We start from the raw sequence: 17657 nt of genomic DNA, 5'->3' as shown, positions 1-17657 counted from the left end.
AGTCACTGTTATGTAGGCAAACACAGCAACCAAATTGCACAGTAAGGTCCAGCAAACAGCAATGAAATTAATGACCAATTAATCTACATATTTTGGTGGTGATGGTTGAGGGAGGAATGTTAACCAGGACACCGGGAAACCTCCCTGCTCTTCGTATCGTGCCCTGGGATCTTGAATTTCACCAGAAGCAGCAGTGGGAACCTCTGCTTACCATGTCAGGCAACAATGCAGCAGTACTGTCTAGCTCATGTGCTCAAGTCCTTCCGATTCAGAAGCGAGATCGAATTCAACTAAGCCAAGCAGATACTCAGAAGGACAAGCTTCCCCACCCCAGGACAGAGGAAAAGAAGGGATAGTTGCCATCAACTCTATTCCATGAGTGGCCCTAGCATGTGACGTACCTAGATGCATAGCCCATAGGGACCAGAGGAAGAAACCTTGTACAGCAACATACAGGCAAAAAAAACTTAGAATTCAATAAGCTACCCACTATTTACATTAGCACAGATCACAATGATTTTTAAAATTAAATGCTACAAGTCTGAACTCTGAGCTCCAGGAGAGATCGAGGTTCTTCTCGGAGCTTTTAATCAAAACATCCTGAGTAGAATCTTACAGGAAGTGGTTATAAGCAATTTCCTGTGTACTTCAAGCTAGATATCAGCAAGGGGAAGCGAACCAATTTGACAGTCTACAGCACAGAAACAGGCCATTCGGCCCAACTTGTCTGTGCCGGTACTTATGCTCCACACAAGCTTTGTCCCACCTCTCCATCTAACCTTATCAGCATTTCCTTCTATTCCTTTCTCCCTCATGTGCTTATCTAGCTTCCCCTGAAATGCATCTTTGGTATTTGCCTCAACTACTCCGTATGGTAGCAAGTTCCACATTCTCACCACTCTCTGGGTAAAGAAGTTTCTCCTGAATTCCCAATTGAATTTATTAGTGACGATCTTATATTTATGGCCCCTAGTTTTGGACACCTCCACAAGTGGGAACATTTTCTCTATCAAACCCTTTCATTATCTTAAAGACATCCATCAGGTTACCTCTTAGCCTTTTCTTTGGGAGAAAAGAGCCCCAGCCTGTTCAGCCTTTCCTGGTAAGTACATTCTTTCAGTTCTGGCATCATCCTTGTGAATCTTTTTTTGCACTTTCTCCAATGACTATCATTTTAATAATATGGAGACCAGAACTGTTCACAGTACTGCAAATGTGGTCTTACCAAGATTCTATACAAGTTTAACATAACTTCTCTGCTTTTCAATTCTATCCCTCTACAAATGAACCCCTGGTGCTTAGTTTGCTTTTTTCATGGTCTTATTAAACTGTGTCGCTACTTCTAGTGATTTGTGTATCTGTACCCCTAAATCCCTTTATTCTTCTACTCCATTTAGACTCTTATTATCCAAGCAGTATGTGGCCTCCTCATTCTTCCTACCAAAATTCAACATGAATTTCAAATTAATGAACCTCCAGTCTGCATCACTCTTTCTTCCCTCCAATATCAGGCCTATTTTGCAATAATAGGATGCTGAACTTCTTCAGTGGCTCAGTGAGTAAATGGAACTGTCATGGAGACGAGCAGATCCCAGGTTCCACTTGAGCCTGTGCTTAGTTTACTGAATTGGGACACTACAGTTGCCTCAGTGTCCTGTGCTGTGTGAACAAGCTTGGGCTCAGCTGTGACACCCCGCGTGGTCAAATACAGTCAGTGTCCAGGCTCACACAAGAGTGGCTACCCATGCGTGGTAACAGAGGGCTGACAACACCAGTGGAACTGAAACCCAGCACTCGTCAAAATTTTCAGATGGAGGGGAGAAAACAGACAAAAAAAACGTAGTGGGATTTTCCCTACAGAACACTAGGTACCGTCAGCATGCACTCTTACTGCAACGGGTAATACCTGTGGGACTCGTGCACACTCCATTTTAAACTAGGACAGCATGCATTTACGTAACGCCTTTCAGAACCTCACATCCTAAGGCAGTGCATAGACAATGAATTACTTTTTAAGTGTTGTTTTGTAGGCAAATGCAGCAGCCAAATTAGTGCAGGGCAAGGTCCAACAAATATCAAGGACACAAATGACCAGTGAAATCTGTTTTAGTGATGTTGAATGACAGATAAGAGTTGGCCAGGATATTCTTCAGTGCTCTTCAAGTAGTGACATGGGACCATTTATGTCCGCCTGAACAAAAATACACAACCCTAAAGTCACAAGTTTGGATCTCCAGCCAAATCTCCCCATTAAATGTTAGGTTCTATCAGCTATTGCAAATATTTTGCTGACCCCAGGATCAAACTATATTGAAGTAAAATTCAATACAACCAAGTAATTTTGTGGCTGCACTCTAGTGGTCCTACCCTGATTCCGCTCGTCCAGGCTGTTATTATGAGCAGAGCTTATCTGCTTTCTTATCCGACTCCCAGTCAGTGCCATCATTCTCCATGTCGCCAGGACCAACAAATTCAAACATAGATGAAGAGACAACAACAGCACTGACTGATCAGATACCCATTCTCGTGCCAACCTGGTGTTTGGAATGGAAAGCAGCACTGGACAGTAATGGAGAATCGAGTGATGCAAACCTGAAATCAAAGTCCTACAGGAGGAAGTAATTTTTTCTGGTCATTCCTTTTGACCTGTCTCCTGAAGGAGGTTATGGCTCCTGATCAGGCAGCTTCGCAGGGGTGGGCAGACTTCTGGTGCCTGGTGGCACCACAGGAGTGCCCCATCATGCCACACCCACCATCCGATTGCTTGCACAGGTAACTGGGTTGTATTCGAGAGCGGGAATCCTGACTGATTCCAACCCCACCACCAGCCGATTAGAGGCATGCCGATGCCAACTATCGCACTCAAAACTACTGTCTCAGCCGAGATCAGCCAACTGTGCACAGGCTGCGGATCTAATCAGAGGCCCTCTGGTTCTGTCTGGCTTAAGTGTTCCCTTTTTAAACGCATTTCTAAACAATCTGACTGAGGGAATTGGGATTGTAAGTGAAGCATTTGATGATTTCCTGCTGCTGTCTGATGGAGACTTAAAAAGAGCCTCACCAGACGGCTTGCCAGTCAGTAAAGAGATAACTGCGTAACAGCATCTGTTGCTACATTTGACTTTTTCTTGGGGATAAAAAAACCTTAAAAACACCCAAGTATCACCTGGCAAAAGTACAGGTGACCAGCTGCAGCGTTTCCCTAGCAGCCACCATGGCCGCATTACTGAACAGAGTGTCCTTGGCTTTCCCACGGTCCGAGCCTGCCAGAACACTCCCCAATCAGCTGAGCGTATTGCCACACATACAGCTTTAAGGTACATAGCAATTTTGAGCTCACTGCACCAAGTCAAATGTTAAACATATTTTAACTAGAATACTTAGCTCTCACCATTGTAATCTGGACATTGGGAAGTGGGGGAGGTAGAGAAAGGGGAGGATAAACTGACCAATTCCTTTTTGACATATAAAAAGTAACGCCAACTTCCTCTTACCAAGTTCTGTAGACAAGAGGTGTAATTTTGTCTGTCTTAACCTTTTGTGGATTTACCAATTGAAGAGCGCTGAGGGTTATTTTTAACTCAACATGTTTTTTGCAAATGTACTTCAAATACACCGAGCAGCAGGGCTGTCCTTGGAGTTTATTTTAATCTTTCCAAGATTTACCAATTCAGAACAAAAAAAAGTTTACAGCCGGCAAATTTTTTTCCTTAGAAGGGGAAAAAAAACCTTATTGGAAACTACAATCGTGATTGGACATATAAACATGCCTTGAAGTATCTCGGAATGAATTTTGTCATGAATCATGAACACTTAGAAAGCTTGCACAATTCCCCAACTATCCCTGCCAGCATAATCTGGCCAATTCCAATTTTAATACTGATCACTTAATTTTCCTTACATGTCACACATGCGCGCACACAATTTTCTACCACAACTAAGTAATGATTCATACTATACTGGAGTTTAAAACCACATGAACTTCAGTAAGCAGGCAGCTGGGCCCCAGCACATAGCTGTCATCATCACCAGCATTTAAAATGATATAAGATATAGAAGAGGCTGACATAGAATCATAGAATGGTTACAGCAGGGAAGGCGGCCCTTCGGCCCATCGAGTTCGTGCCGGCTCTATGTAAAAGCAATCCAGCTAGTCGCACTCCCCCGTCATATCTCCGTAGCCCTGCAAATTTTTTCCTTTCAAGTATGTATCCAGTTCCCTTTTGAAGGTCATGATTGAATCTGCCTCCACCAGCCCCTCGGGCAGTGCATTCTAGATCATAACCACTCACTGGGTAAAAAAGTTTTTCCTCATGTCACCTTTGGTTCTTTTGCCAATCACCTTGAATCTATGTCCTCTGGTTCTTGACCCTTCCGCCAATGGGAACAGTTTCTCTCTATCTACTCTGTCCAGACCTTTCATGATTTTGAATACCTCCATCAAATCTCCTCACAACCTTCTCTGTTCCAAGGAGAATCACCCCAGCTTCTCTAGTCTATCCACGTAACTAAAGTCCCTCATCCCTGGAACCATTCTAGTAAATCTCTTCTGCATTCTCTCTAAGGCCTTCACATCCTTCCTAACGTGCGGTGCCCAGAATTGGACACAATACTCCAGTTGTGGTCAAACCAGTGTTTTCTAAAAGGTGCATCAAGACTTCCATACTCTATGCCTCTATTTATAAAGCTCAGCACCCCGTATGCTTTTTTAACTGCTTTCTCAACCTGCCACCTTCAACGATTTGTGCACATATACCCCCAGATCTGTGTTCCTGTACCCCTTTTAGAGTTGTGTCCTGTAGTTTATATTGCCTCTCCTTGTTCTTCCTACCGAAATGTATCACTTCACATTTTTCTGCATTAAATTTCATCTGCCATGTGTCAGACCATTCCACCAGCCTGTCTATATCCTCCTCACCATTTACTACCCTTCCAAGTTTTGTGTCATGTGCAAATTTGGAAATTGCACCCTGTACACCCAAGTCCAAGTCATTAATGGAGATCAAGAAAAGCAGTGGTCCTAGCACTGACCCCTGGGGAGCACCGCTGTACACCTCCCTCCAGTCCAAAAAACAACCGTTCACCACTACTCTGTTTCCTGTCACTTAGCCAATTCTGTACCCATGTTGCTGCTGCCCCCTTTATTCCATGGGCTGCAACCTTGATAAGCCCACTGTGCGACACTTTATCAAACGCCTTTTGAAAGTCCATATACACCACATCAACTGCATTGCCCTCATCTACCCTCTCTGTTACCTCACCAAAAAACTCTTTTCAAGTTAGTTAAACACGATTTGCCTTTAACAAATCTGTGCTGGCTTTCCCTAATCAATCCACCCTCGTCCAAGTGACTGTTAATTCTGTCCCAGATTATTGTTTCGAAAAGTTTCCCCACCACTGAGGTTAAACTGACTGGCCTATAGTTGTTGGGTTTATCCTTACACCCTTTTTTGAACAAGGGTGTAACATTTGCAATTCTCCAGTCCTCTGGCACCACCCCCATATCTTAGGATGTTTGGAAAATTATGGCCGCAATTTCCACCCTTAATTCCCTCAGCAACCTAGGATGCATCCCATCCGGACCGGGTGACTTATCGACTTTAAGTACAGCTAGCCTTTCTAGTACCTCTATCAATTTTTAGCCCATCCAGTATCTAAACTATATCTTCCTTTACAGAGACACTGGCAGTATCTTCTTCCTTGGTAAAGACAGATTCAAAGTACGCAATTAGTACCTCAGCCATCCCCTCTGCCTCCATGAGTAGATTTCCTTTATAGTCCCTAATCGGCCCACCTCTCCTCTTACTACCCGTTTACTGTTTACATGCCTGTAGAAGACTTTTGGATTCCCTTTTATATTGGCTGGCAGTCTATTCTCATATTCTCTTTGTCCCTCTTATTTCCTTTCTCACTTCACAGATAAACAAGCTATTTAATTTGGAAAATGAGCATAGGACTGGAGGACAAGTACAAACTTCACAAGCCTCAAGCAAGGTTAGAGATAAGAAATAATACTTCGCTTCCCCTCCCCACGAGATAGGGGACCCCTGGAATGGACTCCAAGAAAAGGTGGATGATCCTGGGTCAATTGGCAACCTTTAACAAGGAGCTGAATCAGTATCGGTTGAGGATTAACAGCGCTGCTTGATAATTTTTTCCAGGGGAGGTAGGGGAAGATATTGAGCCCTCTTTAAAGTAGAGACGGCTGGGAGGAGGGAGGTCCATGACCGAATAAACATGCTGGCTTCTATATGGAGCATGCTTGATGCACTAATGGACTTTTCTTACTCTGGGGTTCTGCTCCCTTGCTGCTAAATGATCTCAGCTTTATTGCTATCCGCTTGCTTCATGTTGCCACTGACACCCTCATCCTTAAGAACTCCTCCCATGAACGTCGCTGGATTGGATCCTCAAGCTCCTACTGCTGCTCCCGATTTTGTGTGCTCCTCGCCTCTCTGCAGCTGTTCCTTGGACCAGCTCTCTCATCTGCACTGATCGCGTGAATTTATAATTCACCCTCCCCGTCTCCCTGGACTCCACTGCTCTCGGTCTTTGGGTTTCACTCCCACTGCTCCTCGCTCCTCTGGTGCACTGTATCCGCTGGTACGCGCTAACATCTGATGCCACTATGCACCTCCGCTGGACCCCTGGATCGACCTCTGCTGGTTCGTGGTCAACTCTCCTTGGCCCTCTGGTTCCACTGGACAACTTCCAGCAACACACAGGTACATACTGGTGAAAGCGTACTGCTACCAATACATTAAATAAACCTGGAGACAATCCAGTGATACAGGTTTAATGGATAATATTACAGCTCCTGATCCCAACCACACTGCCCCAAGTTGGCATCCAGCACAATCCAGGCACCCTCTCAGACATCACTGGATATCTATTATTCCCTTAAGGATTATGAAAGTCTGTTTTAGCTTACTGCCTGGGGTGTTTCAGGTTTTACTTTTAGTGTTAAAAAAGGGAGAAAAATCACTGTAGAAAAAAGGAACAGGAATAGGTCATTCAGCCCCTCGAGCCTGCTCCAGCATTCAATTACATCATGGCTGATCTCTACCAACTGGAATGTGGAGTTCCCCTTTGATCTGCCAGAGTTCCTATCCTTCGCTATTCTTGGGCAAGTCAGAAAATGATTCACCCTGTACAATATGTGAACAAAGGAACAGTCCATTTACCTGCCTTTGCTCCATATCCTTTGATACCCTTACCGAACAAAAATATAACACGCTCAGTCTTGAAAATTTCAATTGACCCCCAGCATTCACAACCTTTTGGGGGAGTGTTTTCCCAGTTTCTACTACTCTGTGAAAAAGTGCTTCCTGATTTCACTCCTGAATGGCCTCGCTCTAATTTTAAGATTATGTCCCCTTGTTCTCGATTGCCCCACCAGAGGAAATGTTTTCTCAGTGACTACCCTATTAAATCTTTTAACATTTTAAACACCTCGATCAGATCACCCACTCAATCTTCTATGGTCGAAGGAACACAAGCCAAGTTTATGCAACCTGTCCTCATAATTTAACCCTCTAAGCCCCGATATCATTCTGGTGAATCTGCACTGCGTCCCCTCCAAGGCCAATATATCCTTCCTGAAGTGCGATGCTCAAAACTGAGCAGAGTATTCCAGATGGGGTCTGACCAAGGCTCCATTCAACTCAAGCATCACTTCTTCCTCTTTGTATTCCAGACCACGTGAGATAGTGGCCAACATTCCATTAGCCTTTTTGATTGCTTTTTGTTCCTGTCTACTAGCGTTTAATGATGTGTACTTGGACTCAAATCTCTTTCCTCCTCTACAGTTCCTAGTTTCTCATCATGGACATAGAGAGGTACAGTCAAGCTAAAAGACAACCCACAGTTACTTACAATACTATGGTGGGGCTTAGCCTCAGATTCTCCCTTAACTCCTAGATATTTTAATTATGAATAAAATTGAAGAACCTATGCTTTTTGTTGTGGTTCCAGCCACCTACCTGCCACTCTAACGGTGGTATAATAAAAATTGTTGGAGATTATGCGATCTTACTTTTTGTAAGAAAAAATGCTTCAGTGTGCGACTCAAATCAGCCTTTAATTGATGATCTCAGTCTTCAGGAGAATATCAGTATGGTTACTGCGCCAGTGTACTGCTGCCCTTGCTCCATCCCGAACTAGGAGTGAAAATCTGACGTTTGCTGCAGTATGAAGCGGACAACTGCTCACAGCAACAACTAAAGACAATCCAGGTCCCATGAAAAAAACTCAATTGATATTCAGAGTGGGAGCTTGCTGTGCACAAATTTGCTGCCGTGTTTCCCATATTACAATAGTGACAACATTTCCAAAAGTACTTTCATCAGCTGTGAAGTGCTTCGGGATATCCTGAGGTCATGAAAGGCGTTACATAAATGCAGGTTCTTTCCGTCTTCATGCGGTACTGTTGCTTACTCATACCATTTTGTAAAAGTGAAAATGTTATTGAGTCCACTCGAAATGTCAGCTCATCCCTTCACACTCCCCGACCCAAACATGCTATGTACTCATAAAAATTGGTAAAGTATGTATGGCCTTCACACACCACAAAGTACTAAAACATCTTAGTACTTTTACAGCACAAGTAGTGCTCAGGGTACTAGCTGAAGAAGAAAAGTGGCAGATTTTTTTTTTAAACTCTCAGCCGAGCCAGAAGGTTGTAACTTACTCTTAGCGACATCTCAGCATAGTGCTGAGGGACTGCTGCATTGTCAACTGTGCCACTTTTCAGATGAAGCGCTAAATCCAGGACCTGCCTACTTGTTCACCTGGACGTTAAAAAGCAGGAAGCAGGGAGTTCTCTGTAACCTGGCCAACATTTCTCCCCCAAATACCACCAAAAGAAAAAGTTAACGAGTCAAGCGTGAGTGCTAGACTGGAAAAAAGCAAATTTTAGTAAGATAAAGGATCCAAGCCAAATTAACCAAGTAAAGACGGCAAGCAGGACTGGAGATCAGCACTGGGCAATTTTCAAATAGGAGATGAATAGAGTACAAAATATATTCTTACACAGCAAAAATGAAATACATCAAAAAAATGTCATGGATAAATAGAACTTAAAGTTAAAAAAGGGAAGCTTATCACACAAATGAGAAACAGTAGTAAAGAAAATCATGAGGGGTACAGAGAGTGTAGGAGAGGAAATGGCATGTGCTGTTCTAAGCATATTAAAAGTAAAAGTTAGAGAGACTGTAGAACCACTCGGGTGATGGGGAACATCGTGTTGTTGGAGATAACTGTATATCAGAGATATTAAATATTTTGCATTGGATTTAACAAAATGATGATAAATGTGAAAATGTAGGTGTACTAAAGGAGGACGTGAACAATTATTAGAGATAACAGTAGAAAAGGAATTGTTTCTGACAAAAATCAGTAGAACTCAGGATACTGGGTTCTGATGGCATGCATACTAAGCCATTGAATGAAGTCAGAGGGGGGACAGCAGAGGCTCTGACCACAATTTTTCAATCCTTAGATATACAAAATGAGCCAGAATGTAGGAGCGTAGCCAATGTAACACCTCTGTTGAAGAAGGGAAAGAATAAACCAGGTAACTATAAAAAGTTAGTGTATCAGTTGTTGGTGCACTCTGAATCCATAACTCAAGATCAAATTAGTGAGCCTTTAGAAATATATGGATTAATCAAGAACAGCCATTGTGGGCGACAAATTTACTGGAGTTTTTTTTTTGAGACAGTGAATGATAATATATAGGAAATACAATAGATGTAATGCTTACGGATTTTCAGAAGGCATTCAATAAGGTGTCTCAGAGGAGGCGCGATATAAACATGTAAATATATGTAGAAGAGGAAATGTAGCCGTGTGGACAGAAGGTTGGTGGACAAATAGCAATCAAATAGTTTGGGTAAATGGGTGTTGCTCAGATTGGAGAAGTGTGCAAAGTGGTGTACCCCAGGGGTCAGTGCTGGGGCTACTTCTGTTCTCATCTTTGGTCTTGGATATGGGGAGCACAACACTGAAATTTGTGACAACTGAAGTAGAGGGTTTGGTACACAGTGAGGAGGGCTGAAAGATTTCAGAACAGACAGGTTATCAGAATGGGAAGACAGGTAGAGATGCAATTAACACAGGGAAGTGTGAGGTAATACATTTTGGGAGGAAAATAAGGAATAGAAGTGTATACTCAAGGGAAAGATGATGGGTGTGGAGAAACAGACACACCTGGGGTGCAAAGAGAATTTCTTTCAAGTAAATAGCACCTTGGGTTTTATAAATTGGGGAATAGAATACGAGATCAAAGAGGCAATGATAACCCTGTACATGGCAATGGTGGGGCCACAGAGAACTGCATTTAGTTTTAGGCACCCCACTACAGAAAAGAAATTAAAAACACAAGGCATAAAGCATTGCTTCACTTGGATAATACCATAAATGAAAAACAAGAGTTATCGGGAAAAACTGGGGCTATTTCCACTGGAATAATGAAGACTAATAGGACATCTAATGAAGGCTTTTGAAATAATGAAGGGATTTGATAGGGTGAATTAGTGAAGAGGTTGAGGTCAAAGACCAGCCATGATCTGATTGAATGGTGGAGCCGGCACAAGGGGCCGTATGGCCTGCTCCTGCTCCTATTTCTTATGTTGTAAGACAACTTCCTCTAGTAAGAAAAAAGGCAAGATTTAATGGTGAATCTTCATAAAACGTTAGTAAGACCACAGTTGAAGCAGTGTGCAGCTATGGACTCCACACTATAGGAAGGGTGTTGAGGGTACAGCAAAGATTCACTAGGATGCTGCCTGGTATGAGGAAGTACAAATATGAAGACAGATCAGAAAATAATGGAGCTGCTTTTGTTAAAACAGAGGACATTAAGGGGTGATCTGATAGAGATGTTTAAAATTATGAAGGGATTGGACAGAGTAAATAGGAATAGTCTGCATCCAGTGATTGGGGGGTCTGGAACAAGGGGAAAGTCTTGAGATAAAATGCCAGAGATTTAGGAAAGGGAGTAAATGAAACTTTTTAAAAAAAATATAGAGGCTGTGGATTGCACGACTAGAGTTAGTAACCGAAACAGAGTCCGTGACAATATTCAAAATAGATTAGAGAGGTGGCTGAAGGGAAATGAAATAACAGGATATATGGGAACAGGGTGGGCACATGGGATTAGGATACTGCTCATATGGAGAATAAACACCAATATGGATTGATTGGGCTTAACGGCCTGTTTCTGTGTTGTAATTTCTATGTAATTCTTTGGTTGAGGAGTTGGTGACAGGAAGTCAATTTAAAATAATCACAGAGCACAGGAACATAGAAACAGGAGTAGGCCATTACCCCTCAAGCCAGTTCTGCCATTCAATTAGATCATGGCCGATCTGTACAGAAAAAGGTTAGGAGAAATTACTTTATACAAGAGTTGTTAGAGCATGGACTGCTTTGCCTGAGAGCAGCTGAGGCAAAGGTATTTCCACCTTTTAAGGGAAACCTGGATAAATATTCGAAGCAGAGGCAGATAGAGGACGAGGGGGAAGAAAGCAGAGCAATGGAATTAGTTTTGCATTGGTCTAGCAAAGTGCTGGCACAAATGCAGTGGGTGAAATGGCCACCTCCTCCTGTGCAAGGCTTTACATTTCAAACATCTCATTAACGTTTGTGGGACTTTTCCATGCACAAATTGGCAGCCGAATTTGCCTACACAATTACATTTTTAAAAAAAGGGTAACTCATTGGATGCAAAGCACTTGTGACTTCCTTTGAATGCGATACAGCGCTATTTAAATTCAGGTTGTTTCTTTATCACATTAGTCTAAAGCAAGCCAGCTCTGTAGATATGGGCTGGAACTGGATTCCCTGCTCTGCAAATGAATTTTGAAGTGAGCTGTAAAGGCCCAATCGCTGCCAATTTCAAACCTCCGACAGCAAATGAATCAAAGCCTGGCACACAAGATTCATTTCTCTTTGAAAGTTGCTAACTTAACTATACCAGAAGCCAACCACTCTACTTCCAAACCGTACACAGCAGTCTTAATTCCAGGAAGCACGACACTTCTTTTGTAGCGGGGAGAGGAAATAGAGAAGAGAACATGTGTAAAAAAGACATTCAAACCTGGTTTTCCCCAAGAGCGAGCGGGGTTGAAGCTATAGTGTTTGTACAATATCTATAATGTAATAATGCTAGAGAGTAACGTACCTTGACCGCAGGTCAGGTCCCCAACCTACAACTAGTGTTGGAGACTCCCAAGATGCGTTGTTCCGAGTGGCTAACAACAGATGAATTGGTCTGATGGTAATCCCTTTATGGTTCAGAAATCACTCTTGCTTACTTCACTGAAAAATGGACAAAGTTCACAATTAGAAATCTGACCCTACAGTTCTACAACACTGAACATTTACTTTTGGGATGTGGGAAACTAGAAAACTAGCAGACAACGGCAAGCATAACCTCCAACAAAATGCTCTGATCAGTGGAACAGCAGGCATCAAAGGTCTATACAGGTCTATAAATATCAAAACTCAAAAGGAATAAAAATTACCATCAATCCACATAAAGACAGGATAAAGTGCTTGAAAAGGGAAAACTGAACTAGTTTGAAGACATGATTATATAGTATTTACAGCATCATTGTCAGCCAAAGATTGCTAATGATGGCAAGTCACTAACAGTTAGAAACCCAGAGAAGGAAAAACATTCTGGAATCCAAATCAACCCACGCTGAATGATGTACAAACTTAATATACCACAAAATGGTGGGACTCTGTATTTGGTCTGCCATTTTGCCATGAACCAAGCTTTCAACCTTGGCTACTGCAGGACAGCAAGTAACTCTCGGGGTTATGATGCAACTCCAGGCAAGATATGTAATGGTAGGGGGCCTGGGATGAGGCCACCCACCTGTCACTGTCTCAGCTGAAAATGCAGTATATACACCAGTTTTTAGGGGGAGAAGAGAAGGAGCAAAGAAAGAGGGATATCGTACAAAATAAAACCCAATATCACAACTTCCAGCAGCCAAAAAAATGTACAAGTTTCAACTCTGCACCAAAATTAGTCTCAAAACATAATCCTTCAGGATATGACACAGACATCTGAAGTGAACTTGTGCAGTTCTGCGTAACAGGAATAAAGTTTGGGGACAGCCCCCGGAATCCCTTATTAAAATAGCAAGAATTGGAGCTCAAGATAAAGTCAGCAGATACTCTGCAATCTGTTCACTGTGTAAAATTATCACATAATAGACTTGTTAACAAAATTGAAGCCCGTGGGATTAAAGGGGCTATGGCTGCCTGGATACGAAATTGGCTAAGGGACAGAAAGCAGAGTGTAGTGGAGAATGGTTGTTTTTCAGACTGGAGGGAGGTGTGCAGTGGTGTCCCCCAGGGATGGGTGTTGAAACCACTGCTCTTTTTGATTATATATTAATGACCTGGACTTGGGTATACAGGACATAATTTCAAAGTTTGCAGATGACACAAAACTTAGAAATGTAGTGAACAGTGAGGAGGATAGTAACAGACTTCAGGAGGACACACAGACTGGTGAAATGGGCAGACACATGGCAAATGAAATTTAACGCAGAGAAGTTTGAAGTGATACATTTTGATAGGAAGAATGAGCAGAGGCAATATAAACTAAATGGTACAATTTTGAAGGGGATGCAGGAACAGAGAGCTGAGGGTGTATGTACACTAATCTTAGAAGGTGGCAGAACAAGTTGAGACGGCTGCTAAAAGGGCATATGGGATCGTGGGCTTTATAAATAGAGGCATAGAGTAAAAAAATTAAGAAGTTACGCCAAACCTTTATAAATCACTATTTAGGCTCCAGCAGGAGTGTTGTGGCCAATTCTGGGTACCACACTTTAGGAGGGATGTCAAGGCCTTGGAGAGGGTCAGGAGATTTACTAGAATGGTACAAGGGGTGAAAGACTTCAGTTAGGTGGAGAGACTGGAGAAGCTGGGACTGTTCTCCTTAGAGCAGAGAAGGTTACGGGGAGATTTGATAGAAGTGTTCAAAATCATGAAGGGTTTTGATAGAGTAAATGAGAAACTATTTCCTGTGGCAGCAGGGTCAGTAACCAGAAGAGACAGATTCAAGGTAATTGGCAAAAGAATCAGAGGCAACATGAGGGAAAAAAATATTTACACTGCAAATTATGATGATCTGGAATGTATTGCCTAAAAGGGTGGTGGAAGCAGATTCAATAATGATTTTGAGAAGGGAATTGGATAAATACCTGAAGTGGAAAAATTTGCAGGGCTATGGGAAACAACAGGGGAACGGGATTAATTGGATGGCTTTCTCAAAGAGTCGCTACAGGCATGATGGGTCGAATGGCCTCCTTCAGTGCTGTATGATTCTGGCACAAAGCCACAGACTTTTGTTCTCCTCATTTAATAATAGCATAATCAAAAGGCACAACTAGCTACGTAACTTAGTACAGTACATACAACTTTCCATTCCAGCCAAATCACTGACTATATGGAAATGAGCCAACTAACATCAGCAAGTCCTTTTACAAAGGATTGAAGTTTGGCCATTGAAACAGACCCACGATTCACCCACACTGTGACTTACCACCGTCAGCAGTACTGTCAAGCAGAGGCACCACCCAGAGAGGAAGTTAAAAATAGACAGCACGCTCCCTCCAGAAAGCTCCGGGAATTTATCCAGTGAGTGGCTGAGCCACACAGACCACAAAAGTCCTACATTCAAAATGTGCTCTCTGCTGAGTTAGCTAATCTCATCATGGGCAGCAGTGGGGGTGGGGGGAGGGGCGGTACAACAATTGGGCCTTAATTGGCGGGGGTGGGAATGGGGAAAGAAAAGTGGGAGGGGGAAAAAATTGGCAAGAAAAAATTAACAGCAATTCAACTCAAGATTGCTCTTGTGCAGCTCCAAGTAGCCAGTAGCACGCTACAGCCCCTCCTGCAGACCGTGGTGTGGTGCACAAGGGAAAGAATTACTCTAATAAGTTACGAACAGCTTCGTGAGATCAACACTATCCTTTCCTAACTACTCACAAGCAGTCATTATATTTGCCCTGAAATAGAATTGGGGTGAAACACCAAGTTTGCATTCTTAATTCACTTTTAGAATCTGGGTTTGCATCAAACTCGGGCCCAGTGGGTGAAGGTCGGTATTTAGGGTGCAGTCAACTGACTCTAGACAGACTAAATAGACTTCCACACCCTCCAGTTACAGCTTCTGAACCTAGGGAGGAGGCCGTTAACAGTTATCCTCTATACTCTCACGCTCAAGTCCCACTGGAGTCAAAGGAACAGAGCGATGCAGCAGCACACAAATGGCCCACCTGTTGAATGACCAATTATGCATCGATAGTGCACGGAAATGTTTTAACAGGTGAAAAAAAGTTTCTTGTGATTAATTTCTGCATTTTTTTTTAAGTACAAACTCTGGCTACACCTTTTATCTCTGGGCACAAACAAAATGCATGCCCCACACTCTTCTCAAAAACCCTAGAAGCCGCTCTGTGGGCTCCTACCGTTCAGTACAGGCACCGTTACGGTGATAGCACGGCATCAGGGCAGAAATGCAGAAGCCTACCAACACAATAATACGAATGCCTTGATGGCATTCCAGGCCGAGCTTTTCCTCATCCCCAATCTGAACTGCTTCCTATTGTCCACTAGAATGTCCAACTGGGATCACCAGGAAGCTGGCAAACATTAAAAATAGGAAAGCAGTGCTCAGAGGTCAATGGCCTCCCTCATCCCAGGATCAATATAAAAAATACCTTATGATCGTGTGATCTCCTGGATTGGCTTCGATCACCTGAGCGAGTCGGGGAGGAATTTTCCAGGATATTTTTTTCCCTTATTTGTCACACTGCTTGTCCGACATCTAATACCGGATGAGCAAAAATTTCCTCCAACTAAATACTGAGTAGACCGAAGCCACTGTCTTTGGTCCCCGCCACAAACTCCATTCCCGAGCCACCAACTCCATCCCTCTCTCTGGCCACTGTCTGAGGCTCAACAAGTCCAACCCTAGGTTTTTTTGCCTCTCCCAGGAGATCACATGGCTGCAGGCAAGGAAGGCAGGGGTGGGAAGTGTCTGGTCACAATGTCCAGCCATCATGAGGTGTGGGGCAGGCTTGATGCCCATCAATTTTGTTTGTTCTTATATATCATATCCCTTACATAGGGCTGCATGCACCTGTAGGAACTTAGGAAAGGAATAAGCCATTCGGCCCACTGAGCCTGTTCCACCACACTACTAGCCATGGCAGCTCTACCCTTTTTAATCCCAACTGCCCACCCATATCCTATCCCTTAATACCCTTACTTCTTAAGTATCCGTCTCTTAAGCACCACAATTGATTCTGCATCTTCAGGGGCAGTGCATTCTATGTTCTCTCAACCTTTTGTGTGAAGAAATGTTTTTTGGATTTGCTTTTATCCAACTTAAGTTAGAATATATGTCACCTTGTACACGTTTCCAATCCACCCTGTTGTTTCACACAAAACAAAATGCTGAAGTTGTAACAAATCTTTGGAATCTCACTACCCACCCATGCCAAAATAAATTACGTCAATTTTTTTCTAATATACATTTAGTGCGAAGAATACTGCTGCCCCCCTGCCCCCACTAAACTGGTCCAACCTTGCCTCCACCACGACATAAATACGTAGTGCAAAGTGTAAAGACTGCCTGAAGCTTTCACGGAGAATTATTATAGCTAGCTCTGAAGGTCACCACAGCAGCAATTCCCACAGCCCTAACCCTGGGTATCCCCACGATTTGATCACTGAGTCAACACCTTGCAAATCTATAAATAAATTAACTAGAGAGAGGGGGAGGAGATTAAAACCACACAACCTCAACAACACAAGAGAGCTTGATGGAGGGCTGTGCAGAGAAGGCTTTCAAAACTTGAAACCATGCTGGAAGAAGGGGAGCTGTGGGGCAAATGTGTTTAAACTAACTTTTTAAAGTCAGCTTTAATTTCAGGAAACCTGTAGTTGGAGACCCTTGAAGAACAAAGTGTGGAATAAGAAAAGACCAGTCAAACCCTCCTTCCAAAAGGGCTACGTAAAATTTGTACTCACAGTCTCCCCCAATGGCTCAGCTGGTTACAATGTCACCTAGGATGGCAGTAGGGGCACTACAATTGGTCTCTGCACCTCTGGGTGGGAGAAAAGAGAAAAAGAAAATTGGCAACAGGACAGTGAGCAACTTCCAGGAAGACTTCAGGTTAGCAGATTGGTCAGCTATTTGTTCAATCAAAAGTAATGTGGAAAAGAGGTGATACACTAACAGAGTAGGTTAACCAGAGATCAGAGGAGCACACAATTATAACTGGTTTTGACACGGTGAATCAGGAGGAAGAACAAGGATAGGCAATACACACTGAATAGTATAACTTTAAAAGATCAGAGGGCCACAGACATTTAGGAGCTAAAATACATATCTTCAAAAGTGGGAGAACAAGTGATAAGAGCTGTAAAAAAAGTGTCCTTGGTTTAGTGAGGGATGGGCAATAAATGCTGGCCTTGCCAGCAACACCTACAAGCCATGAATGAATAAAAAAATAGGGGCAATGAGCACTAAAGCAAAGAGGTATTTCAAAACCTATACAAATCATTAGTGAGAATACTGAGACCCTTTTTTGGTTACCTTTCTTTAGGGAGGATCTCAAGAC

The 17657-nt window shown here is 42.9% G+C and overlaps 1 protein-coding gene across 11 annotated transcripts in view; it reads right to left on the bottom strand.

The window, feature by feature from the left end:
- Nucleotides 1-17657, bottom strand: part of LOC137302449 (GRB10-interacting GYF protein 2-like) — a 103590-nt gene that overhangs the window by 64215 nt on the left and 21718 nt on the right. For 10 of the 11 annotated variants that reach the window (XM_067972123.1, XM_067972122.1, XM_067972128.1 and 7 more), the window contains 2 exons: nucleotides 17065-17141; nucleotides 12185-12321 (listed from right to left, as the gene is read on the bottom strand). The gene's annotated coding sequence lies outside the window, so the exon portion shown is untranslated. The remainder of the gene's footprint in view (nucleotides 1-12184; nucleotides 12322-17064; nucleotides 17142-17657) is intronic. The other variant, XM_067972124.1, reaches the window with a different exon arrangement.

This window comes from Heptranchias perlo, chromosome 35 (assembly GCF_035084215.1).
Source record: "Heptranchias perlo isolate sHepPer1 chromosome 35, sHepPer1.hap1, whole genome shotgun sequence".
Lineage (NCBI taxonomy): Eukaryota > Metazoa > Chordata > Chondrichthyes > Hexanchiformes > Hexanchidae > Heptranchias > Heptranchias perlo.
This window is presented reverse-complemented; position numbering and strand designations above follow the sequence as displayed.